General features: G+C 32.7%; 1 protein-coding gene across 1 annotated transcript in view; it reads right to left on the reverse strand.

The window, feature by feature from the left end:
• The window catches only part of cac (cacophony), an 81,475-nt gene extending 71,987 nt beyond the window's left edge, over positions 1-9,488 (reverse strand). The window contains 1 exon segment of the mRNA XM_068772232.1: positions 9,440-9,488. The gene's annotated coding sequence lies outside the window, so the exon portion shown is untranslated.
• Between the last annotated feature and the right edge of the window lie 2,642 nt (positions 9,489-12,130).

Below are 12,130 nucleotides of genomic sequence, written 5' to 3' on the forward strand. Positions count from 1 at the left end.
ACTTAACTTTTTTAAAACAGATTTGCTGTTAATTTTTTTAAATAATTATAAGTACTAGATATGACATGTCCTGAAATTTGTACCTTTTTCACTGAATATTCTAAAACGTTCATGAACAAAAAATATTTATATTTTTATGACGCATTTCGTTTACTTCAGAACAATGAATAAACCTTTTTCATGATTAAATTACATATCGGTAAACAAACCGGAACGAAAACAGATTAACAATTTTTCTTTAATATAGAATAAGGGCTGAGCTCATTGGAGATAATATCCTCGTATGTTTTTAAACAATAAAAAAATATTTATTTACATTTAAATTACTATCTCGTAAGTTTTAAGTGACAACTATTTTGATGCTTATACGTATTAAATATTATTCATTGCATTTAATTAATAAAAATAATGGCACTCGATGAGATATTTTCATAATAAAATCAATGAGATATTCTTATAATACTCGTATTTACGAAACATTTGATAAGTCAGAACTCTTACAATGTGTCTACTCATTTTTATAATACTAATAATATCTTGATTTAATTGTTTGATTGGTCTCATCGAGGTGACCATATCCGATTTTAATTTTCTTTTTCAATTTACATAAAGTAAAAGTAGTAATATCTTTTTGTTTAATCACAAAACTGGCGGGTTGCGTTGAAAAATTATCTAAATATGGTCTTACCCTAACTGATGGAATTTTTCTTCATAATAGATATATAACACTGTTACTCCGCTTACACTGACAAGGCACAGTCTTTCGATTCCGGTACTGTGTTAAAGACTATTGATCATTCAAGCTCTCACGATGATTTAAAAACGATGATACTGATTACAATCTCATATTATTTATCACCGGTAACCAAATTAGATTAGTTAGGCTGAACTTATTAACTTTGAAACACTAGGGTCACTAAGCCCATATATGCCTTTTAGCAAGTTCTATGTTCTAGTAATGTTTTTTTATGTTAAGTAAGAGGTAGTTTTACGCAAGATAGAGACGCTGCGATAGGATATATAAAGATAATGGAACAGTTACCGCTATTGTACATAAAAGAAGTAACAGTGTCTCAATCAACTAAAAAAATTAAAAGAATAAGTAACTCGCTTCCGCAGTTTCTGCTTGGCCTATTCTTTAGTACCTCTTTCATTATCCTCTTCGTTGGTGCGCTCTACTTTTGGTCTCGCTGACTAAATCGTCGTGCCCTATTTTCTAACTTCCATATAACTCTATTATTTTTATTTGAACTGTATTATACTAATTGTTAAAGCTCAACTTCTTGTAAAGCATTCTCATGTCACGTTTAATATTGACTAAACTTGTATCAAATTTTCTTTTATTTGTTCTTCATGCATCATTCTGTTATTTATTCAATCATAAAAAACTCTGAGATAAAATAAGCTCATTATAAAGCAAATGTTAATAATAAAACGATAATGTTCATATCTATTACAGAGACAAAGTTGATTCTTTGTTTTTTTTTTCAAATTTTCTCGTGTGTTTATTGTAAATTAGTTCAATACTGTAATAATTCTTTTACATATTAAAAATGAATTTAAATACTAGCACCCTTAGTAATCTGCCATATCCAATCCAAGGAAACGGTAAATGACAATACTAGAGATGTTTAGTCGAGAAAAGCTTGCTGTTAGTAGCTTGTACTTTACAAATAAATAAAAATCTTCCTAAGCATAAATAGGTTATAAAAGATTAAACATGCTGTGTATGAATCTATCTAATTATCCTGCTAAAAGATTCACGAGTAATAAAAAATTATTTGTAAGTAGAATGTTAATAATTTTAAGCTTAATCCTATCTACTGCTAACAGGCTTGCACTGTAATGATCGCTGATGATTGTACACGTTCAAAAAACGACGTATTTTCTGATACGTCTCCGGCCAAACAACTTTGTGAAAAGAATTTTGATAATTGTTATAATAATCTAAATAAATACATAATTTGACATTATTGATTATGATTTAGAATAGCCCTTAAATAAAACAGACAACTTTTAGAGAACAAATTCTAATATCAAGCTTATTTATAACATATGAAGTTCCTGGTGCAACAAAAATAATGTTGGAGCTAACCTCAAAGCACACAGAATAACAAGCTCATTTTCGTAATATTTCAGCTTTATTAAAACAAGTTTCTGATGCGAATTTATTCAACGCAGAACATGTTTTAATTATTTTAAAAACATAATTGTAATAGCCTTTTGTATCTTCATAGAAATATGACGAGATGTTTTGTAGTTTTATCGCAACCAAATAAAACAGAGTTTGTGTGTAGAATAATATTATCTGTTTAGTAAGTGACTTATATTAATTGGAGACGTACTCTTTGATATTAAAACGCACTAGCCTCGTCGTAACAGCTAAAAGTAAAGGTCAACATCGTGTAACGTTCATAAGTGTAAAACTAAATATAACGTATAGTTTGTAAAGGTGAAGCTCTTTTGTACTAATTTATTCATAAATATAGATAGATGTTTTCACTTTATACCCTTTAGGGAATAAATTCATGTCAGTATTGATGCAACTAAAATATTGCGAGTTATCGGAACCAGACCAGAGATTTTATAAAAAAATTGTGTAACCTGAAATTAAATAGGTCAGCATCTAGTGATTACTATAACGCAACATTTTCATCAAGTTTTTTTTTTAATTTAAAAATAATAATTAAATTAAGTGAATAAATTAGTTACGGGGAATACCCCGAAATATATTTTAGGTAATAATATATTTAACTTGAACTTTCGACAATACAGATTCAAACGTAGCAGCCAATAATCATTTAAATACCAGATTTATCGTAACAATAATTTATTGATAGTATTTTTATAAATATAGTAATAAATATAAATGGCGATGATCAATTGAGGTAGCGACTCACGAGACTGCGACTTACAATTGTGTTACACTGAATTAATTATCTGTGACAATATTATGCAGGAGCGAACTTTATGAAACAATCCTTGTATAATCAAATTGTCTACATACTAAAGGCAAGGAGACGGGCGTTACCTTCGAAAAACAGTAGTAAAAAATATGAAATACTTTTGATCAAATATCATTTTTTTTTCTAATTATAATTGTCTGTTTTTTTATTAATTATACTTTAAAGTGACAGCGATTGCTGGTGGGGCCGACAGGTTTTCGACTGGCGACCACAAGCCAGCAGACGCGGCGTGAATAGACCACCGACAGGGTTGACCGACAACAGTTAAGATTCACCGGTCCAAGGATAATACTTAATATTGCAGCGCAAGACCGGACATCGTGGCGATTTTAGGAGGAAGTCTATTATAGAGGAAATCTATTTATAGTGGACGTCTCTCGGCTTAAAAGAAGAAAAATAAGGATAAAGTGACACTAGCGGGGTTTATATAACTGATGGTAAATAAACATTTTTAGCTTATTACAATATAGTAGTAAATAAGTTGATTAAAAAATCCTATCCTCAGCATCGTGTTGGTTACCGTTAGTTTGGGACTTAATATGTGTATAGTAAATCTTACATTTGCTTTCCGTATAATATAACATATTATTTTATTTAATACTTATAATCAATGCTCAAAACATTAGACAACGGTTGAATCTACTCCAAGATAAAGACAAAAACTTTTATTCAAGTTTTCGGAGATTTAGCACTCAAAATCGGCTTAATGTGATAGAGTTGCAATTTTATTTTGATATCCGTAGTGAACTGCAGTAACTTGCGAACAAAACCTGTACAAAACACTCACAAATGTAATTTATCTTAAAAGAAAGAATCATTGACTGATAATTATCTAATTTTTTACCACGATTGGATAGGTCTCTGCTTAAGTAAAATAGTTTAAGAAAAATCAAGGATCGTAACAGACTATTAAAAAGATCAAGTAGAGAGAAAAATACATCGGTTATTACATTTCTTTTTAGTGTTGTATTGTTTAAATCCCGTAAACGGCATGAGAAGCCAATAGAAATGCAAATTAAATCGTGTTCAATGGCACGCTCATAGTGCGCTCGTGTGCCCTATATTCCACAAGGCTGTTCTGCACGAGATTACAATTATGACAATTTTAACAATGTTTATAACAAATTAGAGAAACTAGACTTCATCGAGTAAATGCCAAAACTGATGCCATACATAGACTGATTTTTAAATATTGTAAATAACACAATTCAACAATAATTTGATAATAGCCGCCAATTTGTGCGGTGCGGCTCTCTCACGACCCCTTAATATGCTAAATGTGTATCAAGTGACAATTCAAACTCAGGTTTCCTCTCAAAGGGTGCTTGTACCCGGTCACACTGTGACACATTCACCGACCATCCAAATCCGTGAAATTAGTAATTTAATTCATGCAAGAGCTTTTTGCTCCAAAAAGGATAAGTCCGAGCGATCTCAGCGCCCGGACACATTGAATCTGATGAAACTGGAAAACAACATAAAACGATGACAAAGGAAACCACTGTACCCATAGCAACATTTTAAGAGACATTTGAACAAATAGTAGAAAGCATGATGAATTACAACGACATTGACAAGCATACAGTCGTGCAACGAGCCGGCAAAGAGTTAAGTTCATGATTTCACAAGTATGAGAAGAGCCTTAAACGAATAAAAGAAACTGACATGGTCTACCAGATTTGTAAGTAAAAGCGACAATGAGTCGGCCACATAACGAACAAAACACATGGCCGTTGAGTCCTTTGAGTGTTGGAGACCGTGTATCGACAAGCGCAGCGTAGAAAATCCTCTCACAAAGGTTGACAAATAACTTTGTTCAAGTTGTATGAAGATGTAGAATTCAAAGCGCTTCTTATTGAACCTATTGAAAATTTGCAGTGGAGATCTATGCCCAGCTGTCAACTTCTTACGGCTGTAATGATAACAATGATAATGTCTGAGGATATTACATGTATAATATAGCATAATAAGTGGATTGCAGAATAGACAGTAAACGTAGGGGTCAGTCTGACATAGCATCGAAAGTATTTGAATAACATCCATCAATTGAGATTTATTGAACATATCCTGCGTGCAACCCATTTCACACCTATAAACATTCGACTTGAATTACAAATTTATTGATCAATGATCGCAGTTAAACATAATATACTTGTTGGTATAATTTGTAATGAGTTTCGTAATAAAATATTTCGTTATTTATGCAACATTGCGAATTTTACCTGACGGTAAACGAAATCTAGTTTAAATGACTTAAATTGATGATCTTTAATGTAATTGAGGCCAATCCGTCACATTACAGATCCATGGGAAAGACTTATGTCCGCAATGAGGAGTTTACCGTATTGTAGAGAGAGAGTCCGGATACAGTGCTCGCATAGAACATTTAAGGCGGCCCGTATACAGCGCATTGACTTTCACCTTTGACGACTAGACTTCTCTCTCCAACTAGCCAAATTTTAAATGATCCTACAAATACCCTGGAAGTCTATTCCAATAATGATCTAGTTTTTGCTCTGACAGGCTTATATCCGTCAGAAGTTACCTCCTGCGTATACAAATTTACTATTTTTTAATTCGTTTACTAGATCGTAGTACCTTTCCACGTTAATATTGTGTTCTTTAAGTATATATATACTTAATGTACACAATATTGACGTATTGTAGTTTTAATACTGTTCCCTTTATTAGAACTAAAATACTGCCATATCATCTGATTATCTATAAATATTATTACTAGAATAAAGTATTTATTTTTTTATATTCTAAACCAAAAATAACATCACAGATGCAGTTAAGATCATGTAAAAGTACAAGTTAATTTGCAATCAAGAAAACGAAAAACTTGTCAAGGAGACAAACCAGCACAAGTCTAAAAATTATTCTTTGAACCCACACAATCGATCCCGGCAAACAAAACTATTAAAAGTGATGTTTGTTTTAGAAATGCGTTACGATAACATTTTTTGTTCTTTATGGAGTAATTGCCTCGTCTCTAATGAGTAAGATAACCATCGAACAGTTCAACGTTCATTAAACAGAATCGCAGTCAAGTGCATTATTAAAACTTTTTTTGTGTGTCTAACATATCACATAGGTGATATGTTAGACACACAAAAAAAGTTAGTATGTCACCTATGTGATATAGTACACATTTTACGAATACTATTTTTTCTCACTTTTTTAAAACTTGACTTACTGGCCACAACGGCAATTATGCTTTTTAAAATTAAATTATTATGTGCATCAAATCCAAATTCGAAAATTATATTTGGACGCTAGTCAAATTACCGATTAAAAATAGTATAATATATATAAAATATAATGTACAGCACATAGATCGTAGTTGGCATTCATTTTTTGTATATTTAAATGTTATCGATACATATTATATTATAAACTATCAGGAATTATATTAAAAAAGAAAACATAATGGATGTTTCATATCTTACTTCCACTTTTAGTGTTCTCCAAAAGGCGTAATTTTACATTGAAGATGTTTGCATATATTTAAACGATTTAAATGCGATAGATGCAATAGAACTTTTCAATAGATATGTAAATACTAAATATTAATAAACATATACTTTTACTTTTGAATTAAAACTAAGGAAAAGGAGAGTCAGAGATATTTTGTGGAACTTAATATACAGACTTATAATGCGTACACCCAAAGCCATAAAGGAACTTAATTTTTAAAGACGAATTTTAGGCGTTACGAGTTTAATATTATTTCTTGTATTAATCATGTACGGCAGACACTTTTTTCATATAATATTTTAAATTAAGGCGTATAAATAATTATTGAAAATGTAGAATGTAGAAGCAACCGCTGGAATAGGTACCAATTTCTCAGGAAATCTCTACTTCTTAAGTTATAAATGATCTTTTGTTAATTGTAAATACACAAATATTGAAAATATTTTATTGTAGTGGTTAAAAACGTAATATAATAAGAGATGACAATTATCGACAAGATATTAAACATCGGTATATTACCGAATTTGAAGACAGCACTAGTTAGAGGTGGAATTAAAAAAATTAGCAGGAGTAAAAATAGTGGTTTTGCTAATTTCAGTTAGTTTTTAATTTAGCATTACAACGAGTACGGATTTAAAACGCACGATAAAAATATTAACGTTTTCATACAAAAAAATTGGTTAAACACGGGTCATGTTGATTTGGATAAAATTAAATATTTTACATTCAAAATCACGAATAAATAATAAACTTTAATACTCTGTTCATGATCTTTTTCGACGTTAACCAAAATTAAAATTAAAAAATCTTTAAAAAATGGTGTAAATTTTGCAAGGAAGTGTCGGGAATGCCTCAAATGTCGCGTTTCTTGACTTGTAGAGACAATACCGTACTTAACTGACCCAATTTCATAGGTTGCATCTTGTCCTAATTCCAAAGGGGCCTAAAACCTAGCTGGCCGAATGCCGCTCATTGTGACCATAAATTTTGTAAATAAAACATAAGTCTTCATAAATAATATGTGTATAAAATTGTATGATTGAACAGTATTAGCAAAACTTCAAAGGTTAAACTTTAAACGTATATAATGAAAATTAGCACCATAGTTAACATTTCTTCAATAATTAATCTATATAATAAATGAATGAAAAATTGTAAACATATTCGATTTAACAGAAAAGTATTATAAGAACAAACCTTTTGGTTAAACTTGTTACTTTTTAGGTATGAAAAAAAATGTGTGTCATTAACATTAATAAGAAAATAGTACCAGTTTACATTTCAGAAAAAGATGTCAGTAATTAACACGTTTTTGATATATTTTCTGAAAATATTGCAGCAAAAAAATGTTATTCATAACATTTTTAAAATTTTCTCCTAAAATAATAGCGTAAATTGTAAATGTATGCGACGATAAATAGTATACGAATACACATTATATTTTTTTTATTACTTCTATTAAAATCACATTGTTTTTTCATAAAAGAATAGGTATTGTTATTTCTATACATTTCAACAACAGTCAATAACATATCACATATATAACAACGGAGTACTTTTAAATATTACCTTCTCCATGCGTGGCTATCTACTATGAAAGTGTTTTAGGTTAATACTACAACAGGTTAGTTAATGGTTTAATCAACTTAATAGTGATGGTACATACCTTTACGCTTTGTAAAAAAATCAATCCACGTTTAACTAACAGAACCTCTTGTCACTCTCAAACATATTCAAAAAGAAAAGGACGAGACGATCGCTTTGTTGAAGAATATTTAAAAATAATGAGGATTAGTTAATGAACATGCTTATAAGTAGACCTATTTATTCCTTGTCTAATACAAATATTTGGACAACTTATCGTTGGTGTAATTATCTTGTATAGTATAATAATTAATAGTCCATGAAAGAATTTCTTTTGTACTGCCGATTATGCTCGTATATTTTAAACCAAATTAATATATTATAAACGAACTAATAAGTTAAACCTCCTTTTACTAATATATATATTATTGGTATATAAATTAAATCAGTTGTTAAATGCGGTGAAATAAATGACTGTTTTTGAAACTGTAGTGTATATCGTTAAGATATTCGCATCTAACAAAGTGCTTCTATGCGTATTTCATGCTACAATGGCACGCTGAACGAAGCCTTACAATCTACCACTCACCAGACTTGAGGGCATGGGCGCGGCGCGTCGCTCACGAGCGCACTCCTTTAACTAAATGAATCCGTGATAAAATAACGCTCCGAACCTCCCCATCTCCTTAATACCAGCACCGGGTATATAATTAATTTTAATTTATCCGAGCTACTCCGCAGCCCCGTAACGTTGTTGCTAGGTGCAGATAAAACGTCGATCTTTGTCGGTTACATGAATGAAACCTACACATTTCCCTAAGCGTAAATATTTCGCCGTCAAATCGCGCCCGATCTCTAATTGTACTAAGAGTTCGACTCCTAATGATGAGTAATATCACAATGATTTTAGTTCACGCGATTTTGGCACGACGATCGCGAAGTTCGCGAGAGAGAAGTGGCGGGTTAGTTGTATGGCCTGAGCCTGACGTGTCTGTGTCGTATGTCGGACGAGTCGTAGACGGCGGCGGCAGAAGGTCGGGGATGCCGGGAGCGCGCTCGGCGCGAGCCCGGGCTCCGCTGACGTCAGCGACGGCTCGGCGCCGTGCGGCCCTAGTCACCACCGTCGCCGGCCAATTATTATTTTATATACACGAACGAAAACGGCGTGAAACAAAAGGCGACGGCGGCGGCGGGGCGCGGGCGGAGAGAGCTCGCCGCAGGAGCGATGCGCGGCGCCATCTAGCGGGCCACGCGTCGACCGCGCGAGCCTACTCCTTTCGGGTCTGCGGACGATCGAATCGAGACGAAACGTTTAGACCCGAAGCTCACTGAAGAACACTGTCACTATTTAGGAGCAACGCACGCCGTAGATATCGTAGTAATGTGCGTGGTCGAAGAGCGATTCGTACCGTCGTCAGAGCGTGGCTGCGTGTGGTGGTGGCGGTCGGGAGGGCCATGCTGTCAGGCGGCGCGTGAGAGGCGCGGGCCGGGCATGGCGGGCTCCTGCTCGACACTGCGGTGCGGGCGTCCGCGGCTCGCGTTGCACGCCACTGGCCCGCGCACCGCCCGCGCCCGCACGCCGCCCTGCGCACGCACGCCCGCCCGCCCGAAGATCCCCCCTCGCCCCTGCCGCCGCCGCACCGCGCCTCCGGCCTGCAGCCGCGTGCACCAACACACCACCACCACCCACACAACACAACATACGCTACCTATCGATTGTCAACTCCACTCGCCTCTGCACTTTTCAAAAAAGCTCGCTATGCACTTTACCGAGAGAAGTGGTTACAGCTGAACCCGAGAAAATGTTCGTGTTTGCAACAGTTCCTAGAAGCCAATGTAATGGTAGTGTAAAGTTTAGGGAAGTTTATGTGTCGACGTGATCACAGTTTTAGTGGCTGAATTTTGTTTATTTTCAACAGTTTGTTGACCACTCTATTTACAACAGTCTTGTTTACGACTTCTTTTTACATGAACGTATTTAATATTGTTCATGTATATGAAAAACCTTTAATATTGCAATCAATTATATCGTTAATACCAGAAAATAAAATTATAGTGAAATTATTATTCCTTGACATGAGTGAAGTTTTTCATTTTGAGTAATAATACGATTTCTTTTTATATAGTGGAGTTGCATTAATACTCCTTTTAATGTAAAAAAATTAAAATCTTTTTTAAATTTCTCATAAATGAAGTGAATTCATAACATTAACATTTCTCACATTACATATACAGTTATACATATAATATTATAATACAATCTCATTACAATACATATACATTTCTCATAATTTCAACAGATTTTTTTTGAATTTTTGGACCCTTATATATATTAGATACAATTGTAGAATATTGGTGTAATTATAGTCATTACTTCTTCGTACTGAATCGATTGTATTGACAGCTGTTATAATGAAAATGACATAGCTTTGCAGTGGGAAACAGAACACATCGACAGGTCATGCGTTACGTAATCATGGGTTGAAAACCCTTCATTTTTTATCAGTTTACTTAACGGTATAACTTTATAGATTTATCATAATTTTTATACTTTAAGCTTTATTGTATAATTGTCAGATAAATTGCTAGCATAAGTTACGTAAAATATATTTATTACAAAATAAAACCTAAGATGTAGATCGTTTAACAACCACGCATTTATAACAAATACTATATTACTTTTTCAACAAATATGAAATGATTCTTAACTGTGTATATAATTTTATTGATCCTATTAAATTATTTGTTTTTTTATATACTATTATATACTCCGGTATTTATTGTATATTATAAAGTATACCTTACCTTAACCAAAAAAGTAGATTTAATTTTATCAATTAGTTTTCGTTATTTTATACTATAAAAAAGATTACATGCACTTTTGAATAAAAATAACAAAATTTAAAATGAGGTATTTTAAAAATTTCAAAATCACCTCAACCTGAAACTTAATAATCATACATTTTCCGCTCTATCATATTGCATGAAGTCGAAAGAGATATTTAATTAACGGTTGTACTAGAATTATGTACATATTGGACTGTCTTCAGTAGTAAATCAGTTCATGTTATTTATAAAAAGAGGAACAATCTTTTATATAACGTTCTTATTGTATTATTTTTATATAAATTAAGCAAAGAAGCTTATAGGCGACTAGTCATTTTATCTTTTGACGTTAATATTAATTGACTGCAAAACAATATGCGTCTACGCAGCTTTCTACGCCGTAGCCATGATGATATATGTAGGCAAGATAAACTGTTAATAATCCAATATACAAAAAATTTGGTAATGAAATTTGACATTTCTTAATGAAATATAGATGGATTCTTGTAGCGGTTAATTTTAACCTTACCGTATACCTCAAAAAGGATATGTTATTGCTATAACTTAAACCCAATAAATAAATAACAATTACAATAGTTGAAACTGAGATGATAGCAGTCTAATTTCTTAACTTTATCTAAATTTTAATTGTTATTATAGCGAATCTAGTCGACAGAAATGCGTTGTTTTACAAAATTTTTGAAACACCGTTGGTTTATGTAATTCAAAATGATATGTGTATTTTATAGATATTTATATATAATAAGGACAAAAATCTCATACTTCAATTGTTTACCCGGTTCGTAACTAACACCACACACAAAACTAGAGAATAAACTTTATAGTGCAACTATGTACTTTGTTCATAAATATAATAAACTAGATCTATAATTATGTACACCGCGTTCAGGTGTGGCTGGGTTGTACAAAATTATGTATTTTGTTCAATCGGTATTTAATATAACTACTTATGCAGTGCAACCATAAGGCTCAGAGAATTATAATTATATTAAACTAATATAATAAAAATACCGAGCAGTGGTAACCCTGCGGTAGAGGACACAGACATGCAATCGTATACGTGGTGGTATAACCGTATACGTAGATCACGTGTCCGATCCCTGGGATGAAATGTTATATTTGGATTGCCACTGCTGACCAAAAGTAGGCGTGAATGCGCTAAAACGATGACGACTATAATGATAGCGTACGTACGTAGCATAGCTTACAGTAGGCGTATATCGGGTGACAAGATGATTGAGGAAGGTGATTTT

Source organism: Battus philenor, unplaced genomic scaffold (genome assembly GCF_028537555.1).
Source record: "Battus philenor isolate CCGP_79_NKW_IND1 unplaced genomic scaffold, ilBatPhil1.0.hap1 SCAF_5, whole genome shotgun sequence".
Lineage (NCBI taxonomy): Eukaryota > Metazoa > Arthropoda > Insecta > Lepidoptera > Papilionidae > Battus > Battus philenor.